This window comes from Thalassophryne amazonica, unplaced genomic scaffold (genome assembly GCF_902500255.1).
Source record: "Thalassophryne amazonica unplaced genomic scaffold, fThaAma1.1, whole genome shotgun sequence".
Taxonomy (NCBI): domain Eukaryota; kingdom Metazoa; phylum Chordata; class Actinopteri; order Batrachoidiformes; family Batrachoididae; genus Thalassophryne; species Thalassophryne amazonica.
Genome location: NW_022986279.1, coordinates 129,799 through 146,175, shown reverse-complemented (window position 1 = coordinate 146,175; position 16,377 = coordinate 129,799). Strand labels below are relative to the sequence as shown.

At 43.9% G+C, this 16,377-nt stretch overlaps 1 protein-coding gene across 1 annotated transcript in view; it reads right to left on the bottom strand.

The window, feature by feature from the left end:
* LOC117505959 (cytoskeleton-associated protein 5-A-like) overlaps window positions 1-5,942 on the bottom strand; it is a 123,681-nt gene extending 117,739 nt beyond the window's left edge. The window contains exon 1 of the mRNA XM_034165499.1: window positions 5,815-5,942. The gene's annotated coding sequence lies outside the window, so the exon portion shown is untranslated. The remainder of the gene's footprint in view (window positions 1-5,814) is intronic.
* Window positions 5,943-16,377: the final 10,435 nt, after the last annotated feature.

Below are 16,377 nucleotides of genomic sequence, written 5' to 3'. Positions count from 1 at the left end.
ACTCACGATTCAATTCGATTCTGATTCTTGGGGTGACGATTTGATTCAGAAACGATTTTCGATTGAAAGAGCTCCGATAAATAGTTATAGTACTTAAAAAATGTTTATGTCTAAGAAAATGCAGCTTTACAAGGTTAATCAAGTGATTCTAAAGATGCAAATTTACTTATCTGCTTTGCTCATTCAGAGTTGGCTGGACGTTTAGTTAAGTGATGGAGTGTGCGCTGGTCAGTAGTCGGCAGAGACCGTTGCTCTGCTTCTTTTAGCTCTGGGTGATGCTGCAGCATGTGGTCTTGAAGAATTGAAGTGTTTCAGAAGTACCTGACTTTCATTTTGCAGATTTTGCACACTGCATAAGTCATGTCAAGCTCCTTCTTACGCAGCAAATATTAAAATCCAAAATGCACCCAAACAAAGACGGTGCTGGCTGAATTAGCTCTTCGCCTGCCATGCTAAGCTGCAGCTCACGAATGTTTGAAGCACGTCGGACCCTCCCCTAGCGGGGACGCTGTGGTATGGAGGCCGTTGCCTGACAAACAGTACACGCAGAGAGTAAGCAAGAAAATATTTAAAAAATTGCTTTTTAAAAAATGATTCTTGAACATTTTGGATCGATTCAGAATCTTAATAAATAAGAATCACAATTCGGACATGAATCAATTTTTTGCGGCACCCCTAACCATTATGTCGAACAATCTTTGTTTTCAGCTCCTTTGAAAGTTGTTTAGAGGCTCCCATGTTGCCACTCAGAAGAGATGCAAAGAGGGGAAACATTTGCAAATGGCCACATTAAATGGTAAATGGACTGCATTTATATAACGCTTTCTCATCTGCATCAAACGCTCAAAGCGCTTTACAATTATGCCTCACATTCACCCCGATGTGAGGGTGCTGCCATACAAGGGACTCACTACACACCGGGAGCAATAGGGGATTAAAGGCCTTGCCCAAGGGCCCTTAGTGATTTTCCAGTCAGGCGGGGATTTGAACCCATGATCTTCTGGACTCAAGCCCAACACCTTAACCACTAGACCATCACACACACCCAACCCCACCCCATTAAATACCCTTTCTCATGATTGTGTAAGGAGGTCAAGGGTCAATGAGCTTACTAAACCAATTTTGTGTTCCAATAATTAGTGCTAAATGTATTCAAATCAATAAAATGACAACGGTGCCCAAATTTATGCACCTGCCCAATTTTGTTTAAATACTTATTGCACACTTTCTGTAAATACTAGAAACTTCATTTCTCAAATATCAGTGTGTTTGTCCGCTATATATTTAACTGAAAAATCTGATCCAGACAACCAATGATTTATAAAATGTAAATTTAAATTTATAATAAATAATAAATAAAATTATAATTTATAATAAATGTAAATTTATAAACTGTACTGTGTATGTACAACACCCATTTCATTACATTGGGTGAATGCATAAAATATAAATAAATACAGAATGCAATGATCTGCAAATCTCATGAATCCATATTTTACTCCCAACAACATATCAAATGTTAAAACTGAGGCATTTTACTATTTCCTAAAAAATATTTTCAAATTGTTGGCAGCAACACATTTCACAAAAGTTGGAAATAGGAGCAACAAAAGGGTAGAAAAGTAATAAGCAAAGTGTGCAATGCATCTGCGCATGCGTGGGTCAAACGGGTGAAAAATTCCAGCTACCAAACACACACTGCTCGCATTGAATTTCGTATACGGTAGCCGAAAAAGTGCTGATGTCCACGTCTTCCGCAATTCCTGTGCTAGTCAGACAACGTCCCGGATCAACACAGCATCCAGTTTAGAAATGAACGGCACATTCCACTGTTACAGGAGTTTTTGTCATGGAAAGAGGAGCGGAGGAATTCCACACGTCGCGGCAGAGCCGCATGGCGCAAAGCAACGTCGTGATGAAGCCTCACAGGACATGTTGGGGCATGTCCAGCTCATGCACAATTTCTCGGATAGTCACACGACTGAAAAGCCACCGAAAGCCGTCTGAAAGCCATCTGAAAGCCGTCCTGTGAGACCAACACAGAGGTGGTTTCGTGCTGCGCCATGAGCGGCTCCGTGGTGCATTCCTCCGGTTCTCTTTCCATAAAAAAAAAAAAAAAAAAAAAACTCCTTTAACAGTGTAATGTGCTGAAAAAGTGCTGATGTCCACATCTTCCACAATTCCTGTGCTAGTCAGACGATGTCCCGGATCAACGAAGCCTTCACTTTGGAAATGATCTGGTTGTTTCAGTGGGGTTTCAGCCTGTCGATCGGCGCTCGGAGTGCGCCGCGCTCTCAGCCGCTGTGGGCGGTCTTTAAACCAGCTGGAGCACTCCTTAATCTGTGTGATCCCCATAAAATCGTCCCTGAAAGCCATCTGAATTTTCCGAATGGTGTCCACCTGGAGGTCTCTCAGTTTCTGGAAAAATTTGATGCAGCAAAGCTCCAAATCGTTCAGACATTTATTCACAATAAAAATCCAACGAGAGGGGTGGACCACTGCTCACAGGCGAATGACGCAACCGACAGGCGTGAAAAAACGCACGCGTGCGCACGAAGGTTCAAGCTTGGCATATGGTTTTTGCAAAAAATAAAAAGGTCTGATACTTTTTGGACAGACCTCGTATAATACATATACTGCCGACTTTGTTCGTGGTCACCACAGCGGATACAGCCAGATCCGCGTTGGCATTTGGCACAAGTTTTCCGCCAGATGTCCTTCCTGAAGCAACTCCAGGTTAACCTGGAAAGACACACATAGCCGCTGGTGTTCCAAAGAGGGCTCCCATCCAAGTACTAACCAGGCCCCGCACTGCTTAGCTTCTGAGATCTGATGGGATCAGACTGACACAGAGCAGACCAGCTGCAATAAATATAATGACTGTATTGGTCAAAAACCCTAATAATAAGAGAATAAATGCCAATAATTTCAATTTAACCAGGTTGGTCCCATTGAGATCGAAACCTCTTTCGCAAGGGAGACCTGGACAATTATTAAGCTTCCAATCCACCAAACCTGCATGTCTTTAAATGTGGGAGAGAACCCACACAAACACAGGGAGAACATGCAAACTCCACAGGTGGAAATCGAACCCATGACTTTCTTGCTGTGAGGCAACAGTGCTAACCACTCATCCACCATGCTGCCATAATAAAAAGTACTGCAATAATAAAAAGTACACTTTAATATGGCACAAAGAAATTAGAGCCCATAAGACAAAAAAGTGTGACTCGTGTGTTTTTCTTCAAAAGCATTTTTTTTTTTAAACAGACGCGACTTGTCATTTCATGAGTTAGGTTATAATCTGTTGCTGCCCGTGCAGGTCTGTCTGTGACTCCGTCAGCCACAGACAGACCTGCAGCCTGCATGATGAAAATGCTGCTGAGCGCACATCAAAACCATCGGAAAAAGTTATTGGTCACTCAATTAAAAAAAAAAAGCGTCGGACTCACGATGTGGCACAGTAAAATTAAGCACACGTATTTATATTGCCAAGTGATGAGGGTAAAAATCTGCTTTTTTTTCATGATTAACCAACAAAAGATGTGGAAGATGTTATATTGACTTGAATAAAGGATTCTGGTAATGTGACTGTGTGACGTGCACCTCGCTACTGGTCTTGTCTTCAGTGGCTGAAAATGATGCATTTGTGGGTCCCAGAGTGGATGGAGGTTCCTGAAACAATGACATAGCCCCGCCTCTGGAGCCTCACCCAGTAATAATAAATGACGTTGTTGTTGTTGTTGTTAACAATGTCATTTAAACACACTTTTATTTAGTGGATCATTATTGGGATTTATTTTATTACGAGCAAAAAAAACTGAAAAGACAACGAGTGGCTGTGGTGAATACTGTGATGCTAATAAAATAATTGTAGAAAGGACTTTCTGCTTTTAAAAATGGGTTGTTTTTCTTCTTGCTGGTGGCTTCCTTCAGCTCAGGCTGACAAACACACCCAGTGCACTATATTACAACATCTAGGGACTTCTTCCAATTTCCACAATAAGGAATTAAACTAGTTCCAAAGGGCGTCTTTTGTGGATAATGGTTTTCCACGGGCTGTGATGATGAATCCAGCTGAAACAAATCAAATTAAAAGGCTTGATGTATTCAATTTGCCACTTTGAGACATTCTAGCCCTCTGCTGCTACACTTATTAGCTCCTTACACCGGATGTGCATGCTTTAGTCTTCTCAGTTTTTTTGTGGAAGCCTTACAGTGCCACATGCGGGCCTGGCATATGTACTGCAATGTTTTTGGAGAAAAGATGATCCTGCAAGACATTCATATATCAGTATGGACAAAAGAATCTCAATGTCAATTTTTTCCAATATCATGCAGCTCTAAATGTTACAGTTTAGAGTGCAGAAAAACATAAAATGTTTGAGCTAATGCATTTTTAAAAATCAAAACAAAAATAAAAAATTGGCAGCACAGTCAGCATAACATGAGCAACATATAGAACAAAACAACCAACATCATTTCATTGTAACCAACAGCAAAGCATTCAAATATCACATGACACTCATGGAAACCGCTGCGACTGTAACATCTGCTACACAATACCAGGTTCAAAACTGCCTCCTATGTGCCTTGTAGCAAACTCCAATCTAGATTTCATTTCTGTATTTAAAAAATAAAATACAAACAAAAATCTCTCCAATCACAGCTACACAGGCTGGTACCTGCTTCAGAGGAGCCACTGCTGTCTTGGTGGCTTCCCTCTCAGGTTATTCATGTACTCACTTATGTTTTGAGGATGATGTGTTCTAGAGGTCAGCCCCAATCTACACATGTACACGTGTGTGTGTGTGTGTGTGTCTGTCACACTCTCTACACTTACTTATCAGCCATTTAAATAAACTCAGTGATTTTTCCACTCTGCTAAACATAAGCAGCTGAAAATGATTTAGAAGTCATATTTAAAAGGAGGTCAATATTTGTTCTTTCTATTCTGGGACTTTATTGTGTTTGACGTTATTCTGAGATGACAGTGTATGTGTGTGTACACACACAAGTGTCAAACATGTTAGCCTCGACCAATCTTTGTGAACGTCACGTGTACACTCGGGCCTGACGCTGTACAGAAGCTGATTTTTGTAAAGTTGCTGCTGGGGAACAGGAGGAAGAGCCAATGATGGGGGGGGGAGCAGGAGGAAGAGCCAATGATGGGGGGGGAGCAGGAGGAAGAGCCAATGATGGGGGGGGGGCAGGAGGAAGAGCCTCTGATGGGGGGGGAGCAGGTGGAAGAGCCAATGATGGGGGGGAGCAGGAGGAAGAGCCAATGATGGGGGGGGAGCAGGTGGAAGAGCCAATGATGGGGGGGGAGCAGGTGGAAGAGCCAATGATGGGGGGGGAGGAAGAGCCAATGATGGGGGGGAGCAGGTGGAAGAGCCTCTGATGGGGGGGAGCAGGAGGAAGAGCCAATGATGGGGGGGAGCAGGTGGAAGAGCCTCTGATGGGGGGGAGCAGGAGGAAGAGCCAATGATGGGGGGGAGCAGGTGGAAGAGCCAATGATGGGGGGGAGCAGGTGGAAGAGCCTCTGATGGGGGGGAGCAGGTGGAAGAGCCTCTGATGGGGGGGAGCAGGTGGAAGAGCCAATGATGGGGGGGAGCAGGAGGAAGAGCCAATGATGGGGGGGAGCAGGTGGAAGAGCCAATGATGGGGGGGAGCAGGAGGAAAAGCAGAGGAATAAACTGCACGCGCACTGACTGTATACTGTGTCAACAACGCGCGCGGGTGATGAACACGCACACGCTCACACACACACGGGCAGACAGCGTGCACGCGCACGGAGGTGAGGGGTGCACTCACGGTGGAGGAGCTCAGGCTGCAGTCGGTGGGCGTCAGGTGGTGCGGCTCCCACCGCCGCAGGAACTTGGAGGTGAGGATCTTGCTGAGGAAGGTGCGCGGGTGTTTGAGCACGCACACCTGGATGTCGCCCTCGTGCAGCAGCTTGTATCGCATCCCGCTGCCGCCGCACAGCTGCACGGGCCTGCGCGCGCACGGCTTGGCGTTGTTGTGGCCCTCGCACGCGTCCGCCAGCAGAGGCTTGTTCTCGTCGCACTGATAGAACTCGTTGTTGTGGCGCTCGTTCCCGCCGCCGCCGTCGTTAAAATCCATCACGGCTCCGACAAGTGTTCTGTGTGTGAGCGCGATCCGTTAAGCTACGAGCACGACGCGGACCGGAGCGGCGCCATTAAAGCGCGCCTTCCAGCAGGACGTCCAGACGTCGAAAGATCCTCATCTCACTCGGATAATCCACCATTTTTCCGCTCGGACACGAAGATTAAAAAACCACCAGCGTCCCCGCCGCGCGTGTCCGCTTCCCACGCCGCTCAGCACCGCGGGGCCATGGCCCGGTCCGCTCGACCCGGAGCCGAAAAGCAGAATCCAGTCGGGAGAACGACGACACGAAGATCCGCAGGTCCAATGGCTGACTGGCTGCTCGGCTTTCTTTGATTCGGTGTGAAACAGCAGCTCGGCCGCGCCCATTGGTCCGCGCTCGGCCACGTGACCTTGCAATGACGTCAATGGGAGGGCGCACGCGCTCTGCCGCCCCGCCCGCGCGGACAGATCCTCATCCTCATCATCATCTTCGTCACCGACCGTGGCCACGCCTCCTGTCAATTTAACATATTCGCTCATCTGCTTACTCCAATTTAAGGGTCGCGGGGGTGGAGCTTATCCCGGGTTGACCCTGGACAGGACGCCGGTGTGTCACAGGGTCACAGACACACAAACAAACGCATTCACACCTACAGATCATTTAAAGTTTCCAGTCCACCGAACCAGCATGTCTCTGGATGTGGGAGGAAGCCGGAGGGAACCCACACAAACACAGAGAGAACACGCAAACTCCACACAGAATGGCCACAGGTGGGAACCGACCCCATGACCGTTTTGCTGTGAGGCAACAGTGCTAACCACTAAGCCACCATGCTGCCCTTTAAATTATTATTTTAATCACAAAAATAAAATTATACAATTTTTTTAATTCTACAAAGTTTTTTTAACCCTCTAATTCCAAATCGGAAACAACTGGCTCAACATGGTCTGAATAAAATAAAAAGTATTGAAGTCACAGGAATGGATTACATCAGCACACATTCAGTACTTTTTTAATGTTTCTTCTTTTGTCTTTTTTGTGGAAGCAGAATAAATTGCCACTGTGTATCCAGGCAGCCACGCCTCCCAGGTACGACACCTTGTGTCTCAGCCACAGTCTGCTCACACTCTCAGAAGTCAGTCACTCCGGGTCATCACAGCTGATCCAAGGTGGATCTGCAAGTTGATGCGGCACAGGTTTTACACCGGATGCCCGTCCTGACACAAATCCACAGAGAAATGTGGCAGGGGTGGGGTTTGAACCGCTGAAGTAACTAGTAACTACTGCAGAACACCATATGTACACTGGCAGTGTTAATTTAACACTGGTGAGTTTACTGTGTTGGATCTACGTGTTGATGCAGCACAAGTTTAATACCTCCTAACACAACTTCCACCAAGAATAGAATCTAATAGAATAGAATAATCTTTATTGTCATTTTACATTGAAATTGGGGAATAAATAAATTCAAGTTACAGTTTTCCAAATGCGATAAAATTAATCAATGATTTGTTTCCTGTGTGTGTGTGTGTGTGTGTGTGTGTGTGTGTGTGTGTGTGTGTGTGTAGGATCTCGGCCACATGGGGAACACAGTCTATTCTGAGTGCCGGTGTCACCAACCGAACAGTCCCCCCCTAAACATCGGTCCCCCTGCCTTCAGTGCACATGCGTCATTTCGGAGCTCAGCAGCGATTCACTAATTTTCGCCTCATTTCTGCTTCAAACTGCCTCCAGTCATCATCTGTTTCAGCCACAGATATCTGAAGCTTTTCTACAACAATCATTTCCACATAAATTCAGCATTATTTCATCATAAAAGACGAAGGAAGCGATCAGAGCACCACAGCAGCACATCTGAGTCTGACGTGCTGCTGCGCCTACGTCATTTCGGAAACTACTTTAGAATGATTTAAGAGGTTTGACTTTGTCATCTGATGGTTAATAATCACATTATTCCCTTTGATCACTTTCGATGTAGAGACTGAGACGCATGCACACTGAAGGTGGGGGGGGCCAATTTTTAAAGGGGGCCGTTCTGTCGGCAACACTGGTCCAAAGCCCAGATAAATGAGTATGGTTGTGTCAGGAAGGGAACCCAGTGTGACAGTTTATCTTCCGCCCTGGATAACTTACCCCCCACCCTGGATATCTTCCTCCCCACAACAAACTTTTGGCAGGATGTTTGTCAGTGTGTTTGTTTGTGTTATGTGTCGGACGCAGCCCGGAGAACCGACCAGCGTTTGAAGGACCCAGTATAAAATAAGCAGAGCACGGTACAAAGGATAACAGAGTTTAATGAACATAACAGTGCTGTGAAAAATATAAAAGTGCGCGGTCTGGCGTGGTGGATTGCGGTGCGCTCCCAGCAGCGCTAACGGTCCGGAGCCAGAACTGGTTCGGACCCAAGGACCCCGCCGACACCCCCCAGGTGGCCGCGACAAACCGAGTCTGTGAAAGAAGGAATCATTATGTGAGTCCACACTCAACACACAGAGAGAATGCTCAAAGGTGCACAAACAGCAAACACTTCCTGGCTTAATTACTAATCAGCTTCCCACCCTGCAGGCATGGAACATCCAGTTCACAAAACTCCACTGCAGTGGAAGCTGATTTAAACGACCAACATACAGCTCAATATAATAAGGTGTGAGGGACACATTTACTGACTGTATAAATGTTAGTCACAAAATCTAACGTACCTCAGGAAGTGTGCTGACGAGCGTGAGACCTCACCCTCTCCTCTTTCACAGACCATGCATCAAACCTGGACGTTCTCTGCATCCACTGATGATGAGATGGCTCCCGAGACGACGATCTCACCCGTCTGGTCACAAGGTCGAGTCTCTGGCAAATACACACTGTGTACTCCAGTCTTAAATGCCACCATGTTCCAATCCATGTAGATGCACCTCAGCTGTGAGTCCTGACGAGCCGCAGGTGATCAGCCTCAGGTGATCAGGGTGAGGTCCTGATAAACTCAGCTACACAGCCACTCAGTCCCAAATGCAAGCCACCTGGAAGGAAAAACAAAAGACAGAAACAAAAAGGCAGCCAGGCCCCCCAGCCATACAACAGTTTGTTTGCAATTGTTGCATTATTCACCTTTAACTCGCTGTGCAGCACACAATTTACATTGCAGACTCTTGCAACTTCACATATAGCAGCCCTAGTAAGATACCTTTCAGTACACAAAATGATCAAGGTCAAAGGTCAAGGACACAGGAAGGTTACACACTAAATTCCACTGAACAACTTTCCTGGTGACAATTTGTGAAATTTTGCCTCCAAATTTGCCATGAACATAGTCATAGGCCTTGCCCATAAGACATTACCTGGGATAAATGATTGACCTTGACCTTCAGGGTTTCGCTTTATGTCAAATGTCACCTAAATTAGTTCAAACTTCAGATTACAGTAAAACGTGTAATACACCAAATTAATAATTTTATGATTACATCAGTACTAGCAGAATGTAGTTATATGATTACAAAAAGATAAAACTTTAATTATAAGTAAAATGTTCATTACAGCAAACTATTGCTATCATAGTGGGTGTTGGAAAACTTACATAAATGTGTTGTTTGCTTATGATCATACTGTCAGAGTAATAAGAGGTAAAGTGATTTTTGCAGGGTGGAGAAGAATCTGTTCCAGGGACGTCGTTCTTTTGAATACATTTGATCTTCACTTATTGTGGCCTCACTTGCCGTGTAGTTCAACACTAGTTGGGACTCTAAAGTTTGACTCATTCTTCATGTTACTAAACTTGAAAGCACTCTGCTGTAATATTTAGTGGATAAAAATGATTTGAACACATCTTTATTCATTCTTTCCTCTGTCGAGCTGCTTGCCCAGTGAGAATCACACGGTTTCAAATAATCATATTTGATCATTTCATGCTACATTTATATTATTCTGTTGATTCCTATCTGACACTCTATATTTATCACCTAGTTTGTACAAAAGAGGTTTGATAAAGTTGGCAGACATTATAGGCCCCTCATTTTCATTATGTTTCTTAAACATATGTTTCTTTCCATACTATTGTGTGTGTGTGTGTGTGTGTGTGCGCGCGCGCGCGCGCTATTTTTATTTATTAACTTGTTTAAATATATGTCTTAATGTTTTAACTGTATGTTTTAGTGTACAGCACATTGGGTCAACTTTCGTTGTAATAAAGTGCTTTATAAAAGCACCTTGAGGCAACTTTGTTGTGATTTGGTGCTATATAAATGAAATAAATTGAATTGAAATGAAATTGAAAGGATGTGCAGCAGGTTAGTGTGGTAAAGGATGCAGATGGTAATGTGCTGACAAGTGAGGAGAGTGTGTTGAGAAGCTGGAGGGAATATTTTGAGGAGCTGATGAATGAAGAAAATGAGAGAGAAAAAGATGGATTATTAGTAAGGATGAAATATGGATGAAGAGTGGAAAGGCAGTTGGTCCAGATGACATTCCAGTGGAGGCATGGAAATATCTAGAAGTGATGGCAGTGGAGTTTCTAGCCAGATTGTTTAATAATATTTTGGAAAGTGAGAGGATGCCTAAGGAGTGGAGAAGATATTTGCTGCTTCTGTTTTTTAAGAACAAGGGTCATGTGGAAAGCTGCAGTAACTACAGAATAAATCATCTACAGCATGAAGTTATGGGAAAGAAAAGAGGTAAAGCTCTGTGAGCAGCAATATGGATTCATGCTGAGAAAGCGCACTAAGATGCAATACTGATGGAGAAGTAGACCAGAAGGAGTTACATTGTGTGTTTGTGGATTTAGAGAAAGCTTATGTCAGGATGCCAAGAGAAGAGGGGTGTTGCATGAGGACGTCTGGAGTGGCAGAGATGTATGTGAGGGTGGTGCAGGACGTGTACAAGGATAGTGTGACAATGGTGAGATGTGCAGTATGTGTGACAGACTCATTTAAGATGGGTTACACCAAGGATCAGCTCTGATCCCTTTCTTGTTTGCAATGGTGATGGACAGGTTGACGGAAGCAATCAGACAGGAGTCTTCATGGGCTATTATATTTGCTGATGACATTGTGATCTGTAGTGAGAGTAGAGAGCAGGTTGAAACTAGCCTGGATATCAAATCAAATCAAAATCAAATCAAATCAATTTTATTTATATAGCGCCAAATCACAACAAACAGTTGCCCCAAGGCGCTTTATATTGCAAGGCAAGGCCATACAATAATTACGGAAAAACCCCAACGGTCAAAACGACCCCCTGTGAGCAAGCACTTGGCAACAGTGGGAAGGAAAAACTCCCTTTTAACAGGAAGAAACCTCCAGCAGAACCAGGCTCAGGGAGGGGCAGTCTTCTGCTGGGACTGGTTGGGGCTGAGGGGAGAGAGAGAACAAGGAAAAAGACATGCTGTGGAGGGGAGCAGAGATCAATCACTAATGATTAAATGCAGAGTGGTGCATACAAAGCAAAAAGAGAAAGAAACACTCAGTGCATCATGGGAACCCCCCAGCAGTCTAAGTCTATAGCAGCATAACTAAGGGATGGTTCAGGGTCACCCGATCCAGCCCTAACTATAAGCTTTAGCAAAAAGGAAAGTTTTAAGCCTAATCTTAAAAGTAGAGAGGGTGTCTGTCTCCCTGATCTGAATTGGGAGCTGGTTGCACAGGAGAGGAGCCTGAAAGCTGAAGGCTCTGCCTCCCATTCTACTCTTAAAAACCCTAGGAACTACAAGTAAGCCTGCAGTCTGAGAGCGAAGCGCTCTATTGGGGTGATATGGTACTATGAGGTCCCTAAGATAAGATGGGACCTGATTATTCAAAACCTTATAAGTAAGAAGAAGAATTTTAAATTCTATTCTAGAATTAACAGGAAGCCAATGAAGAGAGGCCAATATGGGTGAGATATGCTCTCTCCTTCCAGTCCCTGTCAGTACGCTAGCTGCAGCATTTTGAATTAACTGAAGGCTTTTCAGGGAACTTTTAGGACAACCTGATAATAATGAATTACAATAGTCCAGCCTAGAGGAAATAAATGCATGAATTAGTTTTTCAGCATCACTCTGAGACAAGACCTTTCTAATTTTAGAGATATTGCGCAAATGCAAAAAAGCAGTCCTACATATTTGTTTAATATGCGCATTGAATGACATATCCTGATCAAAAATGACTCCAAGATTTCTCACAGTATTACTAGAGGTCAGGGTGATGCCATCCAGAGTAAGGATCTGGTTAGACACCATGTTTCTAAGATTTGTGGGGCCAAGTACAATAACTTCAGTTTTATCTGAGTTTAAAAGCAGGAAATTAGAGGTCATCCATGTCTTTATGTCTGTAAGACAATCCTGCAGTTTAACTAATTGGTGTGTGTCCTCTGGCTTCATGGATAGATAAAGCTGGGTATCATCTGCGTAACAATGAAAATTTAAGCAATGCCGTCTAATAATACTGCCTAAGGGAAGCATGTATAAAGTGAATAAAATTGGTCCTAGCACAGAACCTTGTGGAACTCCATAATTAACCTTAGTCTGTGAAGAAGATTACCCATTTACATGAACAAATTGTAATCTATTAGATAAATATGATTCAAACCACCGCAGTGCAGTGCCTTTAATACCTATGGCATGCTCTAATCTCTGTAATAAAATTTTATGGTCAGCAGTATCAAAAGCAGCACTGAGGTCTAACAGAACAAGCACAGAGATGAGTCCACTGTCTGAGGCCATAAGAAGATCATTTGTAACCTTCACTAATGCTGTTTCTGTACTATGATGAATTCTAAAACCTGACTGAAACTCTTCAAATAGACCATTCCTCTGCAGATGATCAGTTAGCTGTTTTACAACTACCTTTCAAGAATTTTTGAGAGAAAAGGAAGGTTGGAGATTGGCCTATAATTAAATCAAATCAAATCAAATCAATTTTAATTATATAGCGCCAAATCACAACAAACAGTTGCCCCAAGGCGCTTTATATTGCAAGGCAAGGCCATACAATAATTACGGAAAAACCCCAACGGTCAAAACGACCCCCTGTGAGCAAGCACTTGGCAACAGTGGGAAGGAAAAACTCCCTTTTAACAGGAAGAAACCTCCAGCAGAACCAGGCTCAGGGAGGGGCAGTCTTCTAATTAGCTAAGATAGCTGGGTCAAGTGATGGCTTTTTAAGTAATGGTTTAATTACTGCCACCTTAAAAGCCTGTGGTACATAGCCAACTAATAAAGATAGATTGATCATATTTAAGATCGAAGCATTAATTAATGGTAGGGCTTCCTTGAGCAGCCTGGTAGGAATGGGGTCTAATAGACATGTTGATGGTTTGGAGGAAGTAACTAATGAAAATAACTCAGACAGAACAATCGGAGAGAAAGAGTCTAACCAAATACCGGCATCACTGAAAGCAGCCAAAGATAACGATACGTCTTTGGGATGGTTATGAGTAATTTTTTCTCTAATAGTTAAAATTTTATTAGCAAAGAAAGTCATGAAGCCATTACTAGTTAAAGTTAAAGGAATACTCAGCTCAATAGAGCTCTGACTCTTTGTCAGCCTGGCTACAGTGCTGAAAAGAAACCTGGGGTTGTTCTTATTTTCTTCAATTAGTGATGAGTAGTAAGATGTCCTAGCTTTACAGAGGGCTTTTTTATAGAGCAACAGACTCTTTTTCCAGGCTAAGTGAAGATCTTCTAAATTAGTGAGACGCCATTTCCTCTTCAACTTACAGGTTATCTGCTTTAAGCTGCGAGTTTGTGAGTTATACCACGGAGTCAGGCACTTCTGATTTAAAGCTCTCTTTTTCAGAGGAGCTACAGCATCCAAAGTTGTCTTCAATGAGGATGTAAAACTATTGACGAGATACTCTATCTCACTCACAGAGTTTAGGTAGCTACTCTGCCCTGTGTTGGTATATGGCATTAGAGAACATAAAGAAGGAATCATATCCTTAAACCTAGTTACAGCGCTTTCTGAAAGACTTCTAGTGTAATGAAACTTATTCCCCACTGCTGGGTAGTCCATCAGAGTAAATGTAAATGTTATTAAGAAATGATCAGACAGAAGGGAGTTTTCAGGGAATACTGTTAAGTCTTCAATTTCCATACCATAAGTCAGAACAAGATCTAAGATATGATTAAAGTGGTGGGTGGACTCATTTACATTTTGCGCAAAGCCAATTGAGTCTAATAATAGATTAAATGCAGTGTTGAGGCTGTCATTCTCAGCATCTGTGTGGATTTTAAAATCGCCCACTATAATTATCTTATCTGAGCTAAGCACTAAGTCAGACAAAAGGTCTGAAAATTCACAGAGAAACTCACAGTAATGACCAGGTGGACGATAGATAATAACAAATAAAACTGGTTTTTGGGACTTCCAATTTGGATGGACAAGACTAAGAGTCAAGCTTTCAAATGAATTAAAGCTCTGTCTGGGTTTTTGATTAATTAATAAGCTGGAATGGAAGATTGCTGCTAATCCTCCGCCTCGGCCCGTGCTACGAGCATTCTGGCAGTTAGTGTGACTCGGGGGTGTTGACTCATTTAAACTAACATATTCATCCTGCTGTTACCAGGTTTCTGTAAGGCAGAATAAATCATTTAACCACATTTAACTGTTTTAGTCTGTGGTGCAGTTGAAGGTGCTATATTATTTTTTCTTTTTGAATTTTTATGCTTAAATAGATTTTTGCTGGTTATTGGTGGTCTGGGAGCAGGCACCGTCTCTACGGGGATGGGGTAATGAGGGGATGGCAGGGGGAGAGAAGCTGCAGAGAGGTGTGTAAGACTACAACTCTGCTTCCTGGTCCCAACCCTGGATAGTCACAGTTTGGAGGATTTAATAAAATTGGCCAGATTTCCAGAAATGAGAGCTGCTCCATCCAAAGTGGGATGGATGCCGTCTCTCCTAACAAGACCAGGTTTTCCCCAGAAGCTTTGCCAATTATCTATGATTGGTCCCATCATTATCTATGATGGTTATTCGTCATCAAGACGAATAACCAAGGATATCAATTCGTCTAAATCCTTTGGTTCGCCACGAACCGCTAGCTCGTCTTTCAGGGAATCATTCAACCCGTCTATAAACACCCCTCTCAAGGCAGCCGCGTTCCAACCGGACTGTGCAGAAAAGATTTGAAAGTCCACGGAATAATCAGCTGCGCTTCGTCGCCCCTGTCGGAGGTTCAGCAATCGATGGACCGCGGTATTTGTCTTAACCGGATGATCAAAAACCAAACGGAACTCACGGGAAAAATCGTCAAAAGCGTCCAGCAGTGGTTATTTATTGCTCCACAGCGAAGTGACCCACGCCAGGGCGTCACCTCGCAGCAGATTTGTGACGTATGCGACTCGGCTACTCTCGGAAGAGAAAGACGCCGGTCGCTGAGCAAAAACCAAAGAACACTGCATCAAAAACGGAGCACCAGCCTCCACATTTCCCGAATAAGGCTCCGGATGACAAATAACCGGTTCAGGAGCCGAATCTCTGGACGGCGAACCTATCTGCACCGGGCTCGATGGAACCGGAGCTGCAGCCACAGGAAGCGTAACAGCCTGCGCTACAAGCTCCGTAACACGGGCATCTGTCTGCTTAATTTGAATCGAAAGGTGCTGTACTTGCTCCCAAATCATCTCCAGGTGTTTCTGGACTTTTTCCTGAAAAGGAACTGTCTCTGCCGCTGGGTCCATACTGGTTTGGCCGGAGAATTCTGTTATGTGTAGGACGCGGGTTGAGGAGCGATCCAGTGTCTGACTGAACCCAGCGCTAAATGATCAGAAACAGTTCCAAAAGAAACAATTATTTATTTCACCCTCTAGTGCTATACATGAAATAAAACATAAAAGTCTGGTGAGGTGAAGAGGCGGTGCGCTCTTTCAGCGCCTCAACAAATCGGAGCCCGAACGTTCTGGACTCAGGATTTCCGACGACACCCCCCAGGTGGCCTTTCCCAGGACTATACTCTGCGAAGGGGGAACAAAGGTGAGGTTATTCAATATTATTATCAGAAAACTTAATAGAGGCACACTTATCAGCAACACGTTCAGTTCTGGTTTCCGACTTAATTTAATGAACAGCTGCTCACAGCTTGTGGAGGATTATCACTCCGCACGCCACAGCCGTAAGGAGCAAACAAGACAATTTCTTCAATATTTAAATTTAGCTGCGCAAAAACACCACATTATATTCACAGATAAGCTTTTAACATAATCACCTCTGACGTGTGCTGACAGCATTTGCCTCTCACCCTCGTCCTCCTTCACAGATGTAATGTCAGACTCTGGAGCAGCCCTCAGCGTCCTCAAACGGTCGGTA